We start from the raw sequence: 14,303 nt of genomic DNA, 5'->3' as shown, positions 1-14,303 counted from the left end.
CTTCCTAATGATATGTGGAATGACGCATTTGAGTGATTAGTGACATCGTACAGACACCGTGTCCATTTGCTTCTTTGCGAGCCATTGGAATGTTAAGGGGTTAAAAAGTTTCACTGAACTATCTGACTGTTTTGTTGACGTTCCCACTGTAGCGCCTTATAGTCCGGTGCGCCTTATGTATGGAAAATATAGGACAAAAAACTATTTTTGGGGGTGCTCCTTATAACCCGGTGCGCCTAATAGTCATGAAAATACGGCATGCTCATATTAAGGGATATTTTAATAGGAAAACAGCTTAAATATATAGTAAAATATGTAAAGTAATACCCAAAATGAGCACATTTCTCTTATATGTCAATGCCAATAGGACAACAGTTTTTTTTTTGACTATGAAGTCATTGATTTTACAACTACTACTCAAGATTTGTGAATTGCTGTTTTTTTGTGGTTGTTGTTTTTTCTTTTCAGAAAAATATAGCTCCCCAATGGAAGGACGATATAATCAGGGGCTGTAACACACCACTGAAAGTGAGTTATTGGTAATTTTCAGTTACACTTGAAATAAAGCGTGCAATGATGATTAGGCACTGTGCTGTATTTTTTGGTACTTGGTGTTTTGTTCTCTTTGTCTTGCTTTACTGGTGAAATAGTTGTGAAGTAGGAGATGTCACGGTAAGTTTCCATCAGACACATGGGGTCACTGTCTCTGTAAATTCTATGCATGTCAGACATTTTCCACATTTAAAATGGAGTGGAACGAGTGGTACAAAATACCTCATAAAAGCTGTGTGCGTTGGAAAACGTGGTCCCCCTTGGAGTATTTGCACTTTTTACATGCAATAATTTAATTAACAATAACAAAACAATGAACAGGGTTAATGTTGCCTTACACGCCTTTCATTTATTCTCAATTCTGGTTTGACTGCAGAAACACATTGAAAAGATATAAAGAAATAAGAATATAGACAAGGAAAAACTCTGTTTAAGTATTTTGCTGTTTTTAAAAATGAATGTTACTCAATGGAGGATAATTGTAGAATACTGATCATTGAAATTATAGATAGTACGTCTTTTTCTCATTGTATATATTATTCCCCTCAATGTTTGCAGCCCTGCAACGCAAACAGTCTTGTTGTTGAGTCGTAGTTTGTTAATAGCAGGGGCGTTACCGTCTGGGAGGTGAGGAGGGGGGGTGTAGGGATGGCCAGTGCCCACCAACAGACACGCTCTGCCCCCTGTAGTGTTGAGGCCAGGATGAAAACATTTTTTTTAAAGACAAACAAATTAAAAAAGGAAATGCAAAAGAAAAAAGTAGAAAACAATAAAGAAAGAAAAAAATAAGTAAAAACCTTGGGGAAAAGGAAACAAAAGAAAAAATGATAAAGAGAAAAAAGCTAGAGAGGGGAAAAAGATATGGAAAAAGTAAAAAAGTGCTGTGGAATGCTCTTCCCCCTGAGATTCGATCTGCAACCTCAGTGGAACTGTTTAGATCTAGGCTTATTATACACTTCTATTCTATAGCTTATAAATGATCTATATTCCATGTTGATTATATCGGTGTAGTAATTGTTATTACAACATCCATTGTCATCCTGGAAGGGGGATTACCTCATGTGCAGTCCCTTCTCAATGTATCTTCATTTTCCTGATGCTGATGTTCTTGGGTTTTTCCTTGCCCTCATGTAGGTTTTAGATCAGGTGTAATAATAGTCTGTGGTTTGCAATAATCTATACAAATAAACATGAATTTACTAGAACAAACAAAAATAACTTGACTAGAACAAAATGAGAAAAATGAGGGGGGGAGTAAAAAATGCTAGGGGGGAAATAAATAACAGGAGAAAAAAGTAAAAAAAAGAAATTAAAAAGAAGAAAAAAAAAACTGAAAAAAATACACGTTTTGAAGGGGATCTCTTTGTTCAATATATCACTACTAATAATGTAGTATTCTGCACACAATAAACGTGTACTTCTTTTTTTAAATAAATCAATTCTACTAAATCATAATAACATGTATTTTTCAGTTTACTGTAAACTCTTAGTGGATTTCAATTTTTTTTATTTTACGCAACTTAAAACCCTTGCCCGAAACAACAAAATGTCTGTTAATAAATATTGAATTTTCGGTGCAACAACAAATACACAAAATACAAGAATCAACAAAACATTTTTTTTTTAAAAAAAAGCTAATCGGGAAACACAAGCCTGAAGATTTTTTTTTTGGGTGGGGTTGGGTAATAATAATTGTGACCACCCCCCTCCTGCATATTTGATGGGCCCCGCTGACACTCATGTCTGTCAAAGGCTCTTGTTAATAGAATTAAGATATGAAGGTTTATTTAAGGCTTCAACTCAAATTGACCACTAGAGGGCGTCAGTAACAAGACAGGAAAACCTACTACTGTCCGGGTTAGAGCAGTCTCTGGACCAATTTATTTTGCATTTCATTTTTTTGACTTCTGGCGTCATTGATGTCAAAATCATAGTTTACGAATGCTTTTATTTACTTACTTTACTAAATTTACGCTTATTTTAAGAACCTCTGGAGCTATTTGAAGTTTCTCACTCTTGATGGCAGTAGAAAAAAATACTATAAAACAACAAACCAGGTTTCTAAAAACTGTTCTGAGGTAGCAGCATACAATAAAGTTTGAATTTGTTATTCCTGAAAAAAATATTGTAAACATGTAATGTTGTTAATTTCTTTGTTGTTGTTTTTCCATTGTGTGGCAGCAGTTTGATATGAGTTTGATATTTTCAAAATAAATAAACGTACATGTTAACTGAACTATCACCTCTATTTATTTTTTGATATATATATATATATATATATATATATATATATATATATATATATATATATATATATATATATATATATATATATATATATATATATATATATATATATATATATACTATTTAAAATATTTGAAAAATATATTTTTCAATTTTGTTTTATAAACCTCGTCAGAAACAATAAGACTAGTTAAAAAAAACAAATGTCAAGCCCAATGCCTAGTTTTAAACTCTAGTATAAACACTTAACTGTAATTTAAAAGCCCCTTAAGTCATTTTTAAATTTTCGTATGAAGCCCAAACTCTAGTTTTGAACCTTAGTTTTAAAGTTTGGATACCCAAAGCAATCTCAAAACCCTAATATCAATCCCAAACACTAGTGTTAAAATACAGTTAAAACCCCTAAAAGTATTTCAAAAGCCTAAAAAGAAGCCCCAAACCAAGTTTTATACCCTTGTATGAACCCCTTAAGACAGTTTTAAACCTAGTTCAAGCACCTAAAGCCATTTAAAAACCCCAATAAAGTTTCCAAACTCTAGTTTTGAATCTAGGTTTGCACTCCTATAGCCAGTTTAAATACATTTAATGCCCAAACCTGGGTTTTAAATTCTTGTTTGAAATCCTCCAGCCAGTTTAAAACCATAATATGAAGCCAAACCCTGATTAAAACCCAAATTTCAACACCTGTTTTATTCTCTATTGGCTAAAAAACACACACTCACATACAAATAGGATTTTATATAAACCTGCAAAGAGAAATGCGTGATTTGAGGTGTCCTTAAAAAATTAAACGTAGAATATCTTCTTTATTGAGCATGTCTTAACAATACCCAACTGAGTTCAAATAGCCCTATGATGTTTATTTCACCTGAGCTATCTGCTTTTATCTAACTTTGAGCAAAGCTGTTTGGGGCGGACACATTAGGTATGAGGAATAAGGTTTGGAGGCGAGTGCTGGAGAGTGACTTCAGGCTCGCCACCGCGTTTGTTTTGTTTATGTTTTTATTCATTACCGAGCATGAGAATGGTGAAAGTAAGAAAAGGCCTGCTTTGAGTAGAGTCTAAACGCCAACCTAAGCCCCAAGAGAGATGAAAAAAGTTCATTTGAGCATGTCTAAGAAATGCATGTACTTGAATGTGCATTATGAACAAGCTGACTGAGGCAGCAATGATGACATAAGCCAGGATAAAGTTTAAAATTCCGCACAGCTCTTTTAAGAATAATATTCCTGAATAAACACAAAAAAGACCAAATCCAACCCCACAGTTGACCTGCTTTTATGAAGGCAAGTATATGTATAGTGGGTAAAGGTCATCCTCTCCATTTGTATAAGCTCCAAGAGACATAACCTTTTCTTGGTGTGAGTATATATATATATATATATATATATTTCCTGTTTTATTGCCCATTGTCAGTCGACAACAAAGGAAAAGCATATTACTGTTCCATCAGGGTCAAGGCCGACAGTATGGGGGACACAGTTAATCTGCCCTGGAGGGATCCGGGCTAATGTGCAGCTAAAGACCAAAGGACAACATGCACACTGACAATGGGCCAATAACTGGGGGACAATGTGTCAATCCGAGCCGGGGAGGATTGACCTCACTGTGTTAACATCTGTTACGTGAATGTAGTGTAATCTTTGTTAAAATCCCAAAAATCATGAGCCGTATTTGCGTTGATTTTGATTAGTCATAAAAATACAGACAGGTTTTTCCCCATCCCTCTAGATACATGCATAAATATACATATATATTATATTTCCATATATATAATTTGGTAGTGTCATCAGAAATAAGAGGCTATTATCAGTGGGTCCAGGGGGACAAGTGCAGATTTTGTATGGGTGCACACATGGCAGTGGGCTGAAAGCTTTGTCACAGCTTGCACAAACCGTCATCGCCTAAATGGGGGAGGGGGAGTCAAGGGGTGACTCAAGCTTTAGTGAAAGCCTTTTGTCAACTGCTCAAAAAACAACAACAATATTGTTTATTTGCATATATTTTTCTTTTACAACAGGGGTGTCCAAACTTTTCAGAAATTTGGCCAGATTTGGTCAAGTGAAAATGCCTGAGAGCTGACTATCCAGCCTGGCATTTTTTGAAACAGTCTTTGGAGCTTGCAGTGCTCGGTGATCAGCGTCACGACCTCGCAGATCGCCTTTGTAGTATTTTCTTTTGACTTGCAGGGTCTTGTGAAAAAGCGCTGTTTTTTTGTTAAAACAGGTTCATGTTGCTTCACCTTTTCTTAGCGTTCATTTCCAGTTAGCTTTTGTAGTCGGCATGTTTCGTCCGGCAGTGCGTCTTGATATTATATTCTTTGAAAACAGCCAGTCTCTTGGCAAATTAGCCAGAAGCAGTTGTTTTGAATTTCAGTGAAAAAAATACTCCAATCTCCACTTGTCCTGGAAGCGGCTGCCCTCACAGTCAACTTTTCTTTTTCTTCAGTTGCTAATTCGGAAATGAGATTGGTTAAGATTCCTACAGAAAGCCAAGGGCAAGGTGGCTCAAGGGGTACTGCCATCATCTGGTGGAAGGGTGATTTTTTTGGGAGGGGGGCGGGGGTATAAATTTGTTTTAAACTGCAGTCAATATTAATGGCAGCCAAATATTATTCCATTTATGACAAAGGCCGTGGGCCAGTAAAAATTTGATCACGGTTCGTAACAGGCCCCCCAGTCTGGAATTTAGACAGGCCTATATTATATTATATTAATATTGCCCATGGATGAGACAATCTGTGTATAAGACATGTACTCTGCATAAATTTGCTCTTTATGGAAGAGTTAGAAGCAGAAAGCCCCTTCTGAAATAATAAATTAAAAAGCCTCGTTAAGCCACATGGGAGACACAAATATCATGTGGAACAAGGTGCTCTGGTCAGATCAGACCAAAATGGATTTTTTTGGGCTGAATGCGATACATTTGGTTTGGCGTAAAAAGAACACTGTAAGTCACCATGAAAACCACATCCCCACTGTCAAACATGGTGGTGGCAGCATTATGCTCTGGGGCTGATTTTCTTTGGCAACGGCTGGGAAGATTGTTACAATAGATGGGAAGATGAATTGAGTCAAATAGAGAATGATTCTGACATAAAATATGTTGGGAGTCTGCAAGACATCTGCGAATGGGGTGCAGGTTCACCTTCTAACAGGACAACGACCATCAACAGAAATCAAAATCTACAACGGAAAGGTTTAAAACTAACAATATAAAGGTGTAAGAATGACCAAGCCAATTCCAGACCTCAATCCTACAGAGCATTTGTGGAAAGATCTGAAAAATGCTGTGCACAAACCATCACCCTCACAAAAACTTTTGTAAGGAAGAATATTTCTGTTTCAAAATGGGCAAAACTTTTCAATTGTTTATTTGCTAGCACTTTATGAAATGATGAATAAATTTGGTTTCTTTTCACGACTATGTCTGACATGAGGTTGATTTTTTACAAATATTTCTAGTTTTTTTGTATTTATAAGCAGGTCAGTTGCTAGCTATTTTGGGTGCCCTAAGCACAAATTCTATATGTTTTTTTTTTACAATTTTGTTGTATTCTGGTGTTTTACTCTGTGATATATCCTTGATTAAACCACAATCAAACTCCGTTTTTTGTTTTTTTTAATACGTGCACTTTTTTTGTATTAAAGGTGGTCGCGTGAGACTCTCATCTAAGAGGTCAGTGCCCCTTATGAGCCGACAAAGAATAATTTGAGCCAAGGAGAGCGCGCCCTTTAAAACAGTGCCCCAAATGGGTGTGAAAATACAAGTTTTTTTATTTTAACATTGACGACTGACAAGCAACGCATGAGCATCATCTTGTTTCTTTTTTTTCTATTCTCCGCTCCAGACTCTCGTTTCGAAGACATGTTCGCACAGGTATTCAAGAAATTACAAATGAGGCATCATCGAACATACCACTGTCACAGACCAGAAACGGACACAGGACCCAATAGTGCTTGTTTTCTCAGTTTTTATTAATAAAGGGGAGAGCAGGGCTTGCTTCCACGATCCGATGGCTGACGGACAAGAGGAGCAGGAGATGCGGAAGTTACAGGCGGGAATTACGAGTCGCTAGCCGGGACTGGAGAGCAAGGGCGATGTCAAGTTCGTAACCGAGATCGGCAACAGGAGGCAGGCAGGTAACGGGGCAAAACAGATCGGGTAACAGGCAGGCAGAACGGGGCAGAGTCAGGTCCGGAAACAGGTGTGCAACGAGGATCATGCAGAGAAAAGCAGGGCAGGAACAGAGTCTGATGTAAGGGCTTACTGAGCTGGAGGCAACAGTTCGCATAACGATCTGACATCAGCCAATCAGCTGTCCGGGCTGTTGGTGCCAATTATGCAGTCGCAGGTCTCTGAATCGGCAATCATGACAACCACTGGGAAGGGAGGGGGGCACCATGAGCCGGGGCACCAATCACATTCACCCCTTTTCGCAGGAAATTTGGTTTATACTTCTTTTGTATTGTTTAACCATATTAGCGCATATTATTAAGAGTTTATACTTCTTTTTGTCACGACCCTGATTTCTTTTGGTACCCTCCTGGCACTTGATGCCCTACGCAGTGTGTGTTACGTGCGTTTGCGGGGCTACCGCCCGGTTTATTAGTGTGAAGCCTGAAATATGGTAATATATCAAAGTTCTTTAGGAGCAATACTTTTGCAAAGCATTTTTTGTCTTACCCTTAACAATTTGCTATTTCAAGTTTGCAACAGAGTGGGCCTGCTATCTCCCTCCCATTTCCTTACTGCCTCAGTTTCGGTGGATCAGTTGTCCTTCCCATTGTTCTGAGAACATTGAAACCTCATCGCTGTGGCATTCCTTTCCTTCCCTTTCCCCCACCTTGCAAATTCAGCAATGTGTTAGAAAATCTTGACACGTTCAATTTAAATGCACAATAAAACATTAGAATGCAGAAGTTCTCAGTAATCTCTCTCTCTCTCTCTCTCTCTCTCTCTCTCTCTCTACTTATTTCTCTCTCTCTCTATCTCTCTCTCTCTCTCGCTCTCTTTCAAAGATGAGGCTTTAGTCATGTGACAAAATAAACAATCACTAGACCTCGCGTAGCTAACCTTTTGGAAACAATAGAGACACTTCTTTGTTGCAGATTATTGCAAAGGGCTTCCAGTTTGACATGCATATCTAAAATTTGCAACTTAACATGCAGCTCAGAAGATAAAACGCTCGTCTTGTGATGAAGAGGTCGCAGGTTCGATTCTCGGCTCCTCCGTTTCGTATGTCGAAGTGTCCTTGGGCAAGACACTGAATCCCTAGTGCCCCCTATAAGCACGTAGTTGCCTTGCTGCTATAGGTATGTGAGTGTGTGTGTGAATGGGTAAGTGTGAAGCACATTGTAAAGTGCTTTGGGAGGTCTTGAAAAGCACCATATAAATGCAGACCATTTACATTTACTATGTAGGTACTACATAGTTATTATGTTACTACCGGGTTGTTATTAGGTGTGGGGCTAAAATAGGCTCAGTCAACCGGAAAACGCAACTTCCCCATATAAGGACATTCCACACATGTAATAGATGGGCTAATTCAAAAAGTTATTATTAAAGGGACAGTGTGTAATATTTGACCTCTAGATGTGCCGAGGGCGGCACGGCGGCTAGGCAGTTAGCGTGTTTGCAGCACAGTACTGAGGTCCGGCTACCAGCCTTCCTGTGCGGAGTTTGAATGTTCTCCCAGTGCTTGCGTGGGTTTCTTCCAGGCAATCCGGTTTCCTACCACGTTCCAAAAACATGCATGTCAGGTTGATTGGCCGGTCCAAATTGTCCCTAGGTGTGAATGAGCAAGTCAGTTGTATGTCTCTGTGTGCCCTGTGACTGGCTGGCAACCAGTTCAGGGTGTTCCCTGCCCACTGCCCGTAAGATAGCGGGGATGGGCTCCAGCACCCCCGCGACCCTACTGAGGATAAGCGTGCAGATAATGGATGGATGGATAGATGTCCCTGTTTTGTGTCAAACAGAAATAAGTGCTGTAAGGCACAAAGAAGAATTAAAACTATGTAGTCTCACTGGGACCTTTAATTTTTTTGCTCACCTTTTGTTTTTTGGGGGGTTTCATTAATTCATTAGTTCTTTTTTTCTTTTATTTTCTTCCTTTATTTTGCTCTTTCTTTCTTTACATAATTTATCACGTGCTTATGCATGTGTTATTTCATTTTCTGCTTGTTTATTATACATTTTAAGACGTGTACAACGTACAAGAAAATCTGTACAGAAAAACGCAAATTTGTCAATTATGGGTCCCATCCGGTAAACACCAACTATCACGAAACGGCAAATAAATCAAGTCAAACGAGTTCGCCGCGGTAGCCTCTATCTCGGTATTGTTTTTTTTCATTGCAAACGAAGCGAGCGGTTTAATGCTACTGTGCGCATGCGTCTGCCGCCTCGGATTTAATGTGGTAGGTTTGTAGTGAAAGAAAGTCCGTCTCTTTTTAGAGAACCCGCTTTTTTGGCTCAACTCATTAAAGGGAGCCGGCTCTCAAACGGCTCACTTGCTTTGATGCATTATATTACGAATTATTATGTTGTAAGTTGAGAAAAAAAGGAAGTATAAAAGGAGAAATGAATAAAGACAGGTTTGTGGTTATCCCTTTAATCAGTCAATTACCAACAATAATTTCATGCAAAAAAAATGAATAAATAATTTGAATAAGAAAATGTATTATTCTACCTAATTATATTTGCATGTATTTTTTCCTTCTACGGTGAACTTCCAAGCTACTTAATTTTTGAACCTTTTAAATAATAAACCTCATTCATGTCGAGCAACTCAGTATCTAATCACAAAATGTTAATTAACAATATATATGATATAACAAAACACGTGTACAATATAACATGTTAAACTACATAAATAAACACGTTTGGAAAAAAATATGGTGTAAGATTATTTTGTATTTTGTAAGGAAAAATACAACATTTTGTAAGGGCATGGAGCTGTGGAGCTTGACAGGTATGATACACTTTTTTTTGATCAATCATGTTACTGAAAAAAAAACAACACAGCGATTATTCGCCACCAACTTTTTCCTTCGGACTGCTTTTTCCGCGCATGCGCGCTGTCAACGCGCACCTCGTTAATGGATGTCGGTTCCGCAGAAGCGAGCGCCCCTCTATTGACCGACAAGCCGGACGGGGAGGAAGAAGGAGAGAGAAAAGAAAGATGTTGGGACCGTCCGGTCGTCTGGAGTGAGCGCCGCTTTCGCTCCGACAACTCTGAAGGTTTCTCTTTTTGCCGGTTGAGACCTTTGTTGCCTTTTTTCCCTCGCGTGTGCTGAGTTCGCCTCTCATCCGTGACGGGCGTCCGGCTGACATCTCGTCAGGACAATAACAAGCCGGGGCGACCCCCAGGACAACAAAAGACACAAAGTAAGAGCCGTTTTTTCGCTTTTATTACAATATATCATTCGAATGACTTTTACCTTGCTTGATAATCACGTGAGTAAGGTGGCTCCGTGTTGACTTTTGTCCGTGTCATTTTGCCAACACAAGGTGCCATAAAATAGGATGTGTTTTTGCTGTGTACTGTATGTGGGATTGTGAAAGGTCAGCTGTGAATTGTTGACATGTCAACATCAGAACTTGTCACCGTTCAATTCCTGATGTTGTGATGCTCCGCTCCTCAAATGGGGATAGGAGTACCCCTGGGGGTACTTGAAGACACTTGAGGGGTACTTGCCTTTATTTCCTTTTTGATACACTGCAGTAAGAATGATGCATACCTGTCAACCTCCACGCCCTTACAAACTGTTGTATTTTTCCTTACAAAATACAATATAATCTTACACCATATTTTTTTTCAAACGTGTTTATTTATGTAGTTTAACATGTTGTACATGTGGTTCGTTATGTCATATATATTGTTAATTAACATTTTGTTGTGGGATCCTGAGTTGCTCAACATGAATGAGGTTTATTATAAAAAAAGTTCAAAAATGTAGCTTGGACGTTCTCCGTTGAAGGAAAAAATACATGCAAATATCATTATGTAGAATAATACATTTTCTTATTCAAATTATGAATTTATTTTCTGCACTAAATTATTGTTGGTAATATACTGATTAAAGGGATAACCACAAACCTGTCTTTTTCATTCCTTATCTTTGATCAGCTCGGTAGCCTAGATGGTAGGGCTGCCCGCTCCGAGACTGGGAGGTCGCTGGTTCAAGCCTCGGCTGAGTCATACCTAAGACTTACAACATTCGTACCCATTGCCTCCCTGCTTGGCGCTCGGCATTAAGGGTCGGAATTGGGGGGTTTGGTCACCTAATGACTCCCAACACAGCAGTTGGGTCTAAAAACCCGGCGCCGATCGAAGGCGACGAGTCACGTCGATAGCTTCGCGTGACAAAATGATTTCCGGTAGATATCATGTTGATGGTTGATACTGGCTGAATAAGAATAATAACAATAAATGAATAAAAAATACAACATAATAATTCGTAATATAATGCATCAAAGCAAGTGAGCCGTTTGAGAGCCGGCTCTCTTTACTGAGATGAGCCGAAAAAAGCCGGTTCTCTAAAAAGAGACAGACTTCCTTTCACAACACAACTCGAACTCGTTTGACTTGATTGATTTGCAGTTTCGTGATAGTCGGTGTATACCGGATGGTACCCATAATTGACAAATTTGCGTTTTTCCGTACAGATTTTCTCGTACATCTACTCGTCTTAAAATGCATAATAAACGTACTTTGTACGGCAAAAACGTACAGCTTGACAGGTATAATGATGTTATCATGTGACTCTTTTGACAGATTTTCCTATACATAACTATATTTTTTACTTACTTTATGAAACATAACATATTTTTACAAATGTTGTGTTTTTTAATATTTATATTTTGTAATAATTTTAACACATCAGAAAACTAGTTATAAATATAGTGAAACAATGACTACGTGGTTGAAACAAAAAGTGGGGAAATTAATAAGAAACAAATCCCGGTTAAATAATAAAAATTATTTTGGGGGGGAAAAGAAAATAATCTTAAATATTACAGTATTACTTTTGCTAGAAAAGCCATTAAAATGATGATAATCTGAAAAAAAAGAGCGTTTGATTTTACTACATAAATGCATTTTAAAATGAATTAATATAATGGTTGAAAAACAAGTTTAAAACATGGTAAAAAAAATACTTATTAAAAAAATGTGAAAATGTATAAAAACAAAAACAAAGAAATCTTAGTAAAAACAACAAATAAAATTATCAGGGGGTTTTCTAGCAGAAAAAGCAATATTTTAAGTATTACTGTTCTGACTGTACAACAAAACACACACAAATGAATACTGTACTATTTTTTTTTTTAATGAAGAAGAACGGACTTTTCTCGAGAAATGCCAGGCTAAATTTTTCAGACTCTTGATCTCACGTCAGCTGGTTTGCTGTGCAAATTTCCTGTTTCCTTAGACAAAAACAAAGAACGGGCAGGCGAGAACGTGATATCCTGCAAGGCTCTCGTGTCACTTTAAATAGTAAAACCAACGCGGTGCGACCAGGTTTATGGAAATTTCTGTGATACCGTCCGCACCTCTTTGATTTGTTGCACCATTTTCTTTTTATCGCAGATAAAAAAACAGCCCGGGATTGTTTGTGTTTATTGCGAGCGGGTTGTTCTTCCATGAAAAGCAACATGTGCTACAGATGCAGTTGCAGCATTTTGTTAACTTGTGGCCAGAGGAGTACATTTACTCCGTTACATTTACTTGAGTAAGTTTTGGGAAATTTTGTACTTCAGGAGTATTTTGAAATTCCTATTCTTTTACTTGAGTAAATTTGTGAAGAAAAAAAAATACTTTTACTCCCCTACATTAGGCAACATTGAAGTCGTTACTTCGTTACTTAATAAATAACTTCTATGAAAGTACGTGTCTGTCTGTCTCCGCTAAGGCACATATGTTATGACAGAGACCTCCGGCAGGCTCTACCATGTTTAACCAATCAAACGTAGCAGCCTCGTCACGTGACCCAATTCAACTTAAGCCGGAATTTTTTTGTTTACGGATGAACCAGATCAAAAATGTTGCTTAGCAATACCGACTATGAAAACACAGAAGAGGAGAACCCCCCCTGTCCTCATATTAAAAGCATGTTCCCCTTAAAAAGGGTGCGAAACCCTAGCTTTAATATGCAATGTCTCCTTTGTTCGAGTTCATGGGCTAGCTTGTTGTTCTGCTAGCAGAGCCTGTTAAGACAAATATTTTAAATGTGCTGCTTGGTGCTACATGTGCTTTATTTATTGATTAGATTAATACTCGGGGCAGCACGGTGGAGCAGTGGTTAGCGCGTGTGCGGCACAGTTCTGAGGTCATGAGATCAAACCTCCTATGTGGAGTTTGCATGTTCTCCCCATGCTTGTGTGGGTTTCCTCCGGGCACTCCGGTTTCCTCCCACATTCCAAAAACATGCATGTCAGGTTAATTGGCCGGACCAAATTGTCCCTGGGTGTGAACGCGAGTGAGTTGTCTGTCCCTGTGTGCCTTGCGACTGGCTGGCAACCAGTTCAGTGTGTCCCCTGCCCACTGCCGAGGACAGCTGAGATTGGCTCCAGCATCCCCACAACCCTACTGAGGACAAGCGGTGCAGATAATGGATGGATTTATTATGTATATATATATATATATATATATATATATATATATATATATACCTATATAATATGGATTTATACTATTTTTATTTTATTGTTCATTAAATCACTTGAATTTATGATGATTATTTTAATCTACTTTAATATGTAAAGTTGTTTTTTTGTTGATTGGATGGACTTTGGTAATTTGATGATCTCATTGGTTGTTTTAAAATATCATAATAAATATGACGTTTCTATAGTTACTCAGTATTTATCACCAAGTATTTTTTTTTAACTTTTAGTCAAAGTGAGTATTTGGATGACTACTTTTACTTCTACTTGAGTAATATTATTCTGAAGTAACGGTACTTTTACTGGAGTTTGGCTACGCTACCCACCTCTGCTTGTGTCTGGGACATCGGGGTGATTTGAATGCGGTCAGCGCTTCCGATTCAATAAAGCTATTAACCCCCTTGGAACACTCCGGAACTGCCGTGAGGCCCGGCACAGATACTGTATTTACCAATCAGGGCCCGTTAGCAACCTTAATCATATCGTGTAGCTAGTGACATGCGGTCAGGTTTATATCTGGTGAGGCACAGTCAGATATACAAATAAATGAAGCTACATCTTCATCATTCCATTCGCAATATAAACACAGTAGAATAGAAAACAAATGTTAGCTTAACGCAGTGCTTCTAGATTATTTTCTGTAGCGTCCCCCCCTTTGAAGAAGAAATCCTCTCGCCCAAAAGAATAATCTGTAAAACTGTTTACAGTAAACTGCTGACCGCTGCATAACACTGTATCCTGTATAACGCTTAATAGAATTAAAAGGGTGACAAATATGGACCAACTTACAAAATGAATAGCTTTATTAACTTTAACACAAATGTTTTAAAGCGCAT

At 38.1% G+C, this 14,303-nt stretch overlaps 1 protein-coding gene across 2 annotated transcripts in view; it reads left to right on the top strand.

Moving 5' to 3' along the window:
• The first annotated feature begins 269 nt into the window (after positions 1–269).
• Positions 270–14,303, top strand: part of frmd4ba (FERM domain containing 4Ba) — a 78,391-nt gene continuing 64,357 nt past the window's right edge. Inside the window, exon 1 of one of the 2 annotated variants that reach the window (XM_088338532.1) lies at positions 270–528. The gene's annotated coding sequence lies outside the window, so the exon portion shown is untranslated. Of the gene's footprint in view, positions 529–9,891; positions 10,189–14,303 lie in introns of those variants that run through there. The other variant, XM_088338531.1, reaches the window with a different exon arrangement.

This window comes from Urocampus carinirostris, chromosome 6, assembly GCF_059441175.1.
Source record: "Urocampus carinirostris isolate Australia breed hairy pipefish chromosome 6, RoL_Ucar_1.0, whole genome shotgun sequence".
NCBI lineage: Eukaryota > Metazoa > Chordata > Actinopteri > Syngnathiformes > Syngnathidae > Urocampus > Urocampus carinirostris.
Note: the sequence above shows the minus strand (reverse complement) of the source record. Positions and strands in the feature narration are given on the sequence as shown.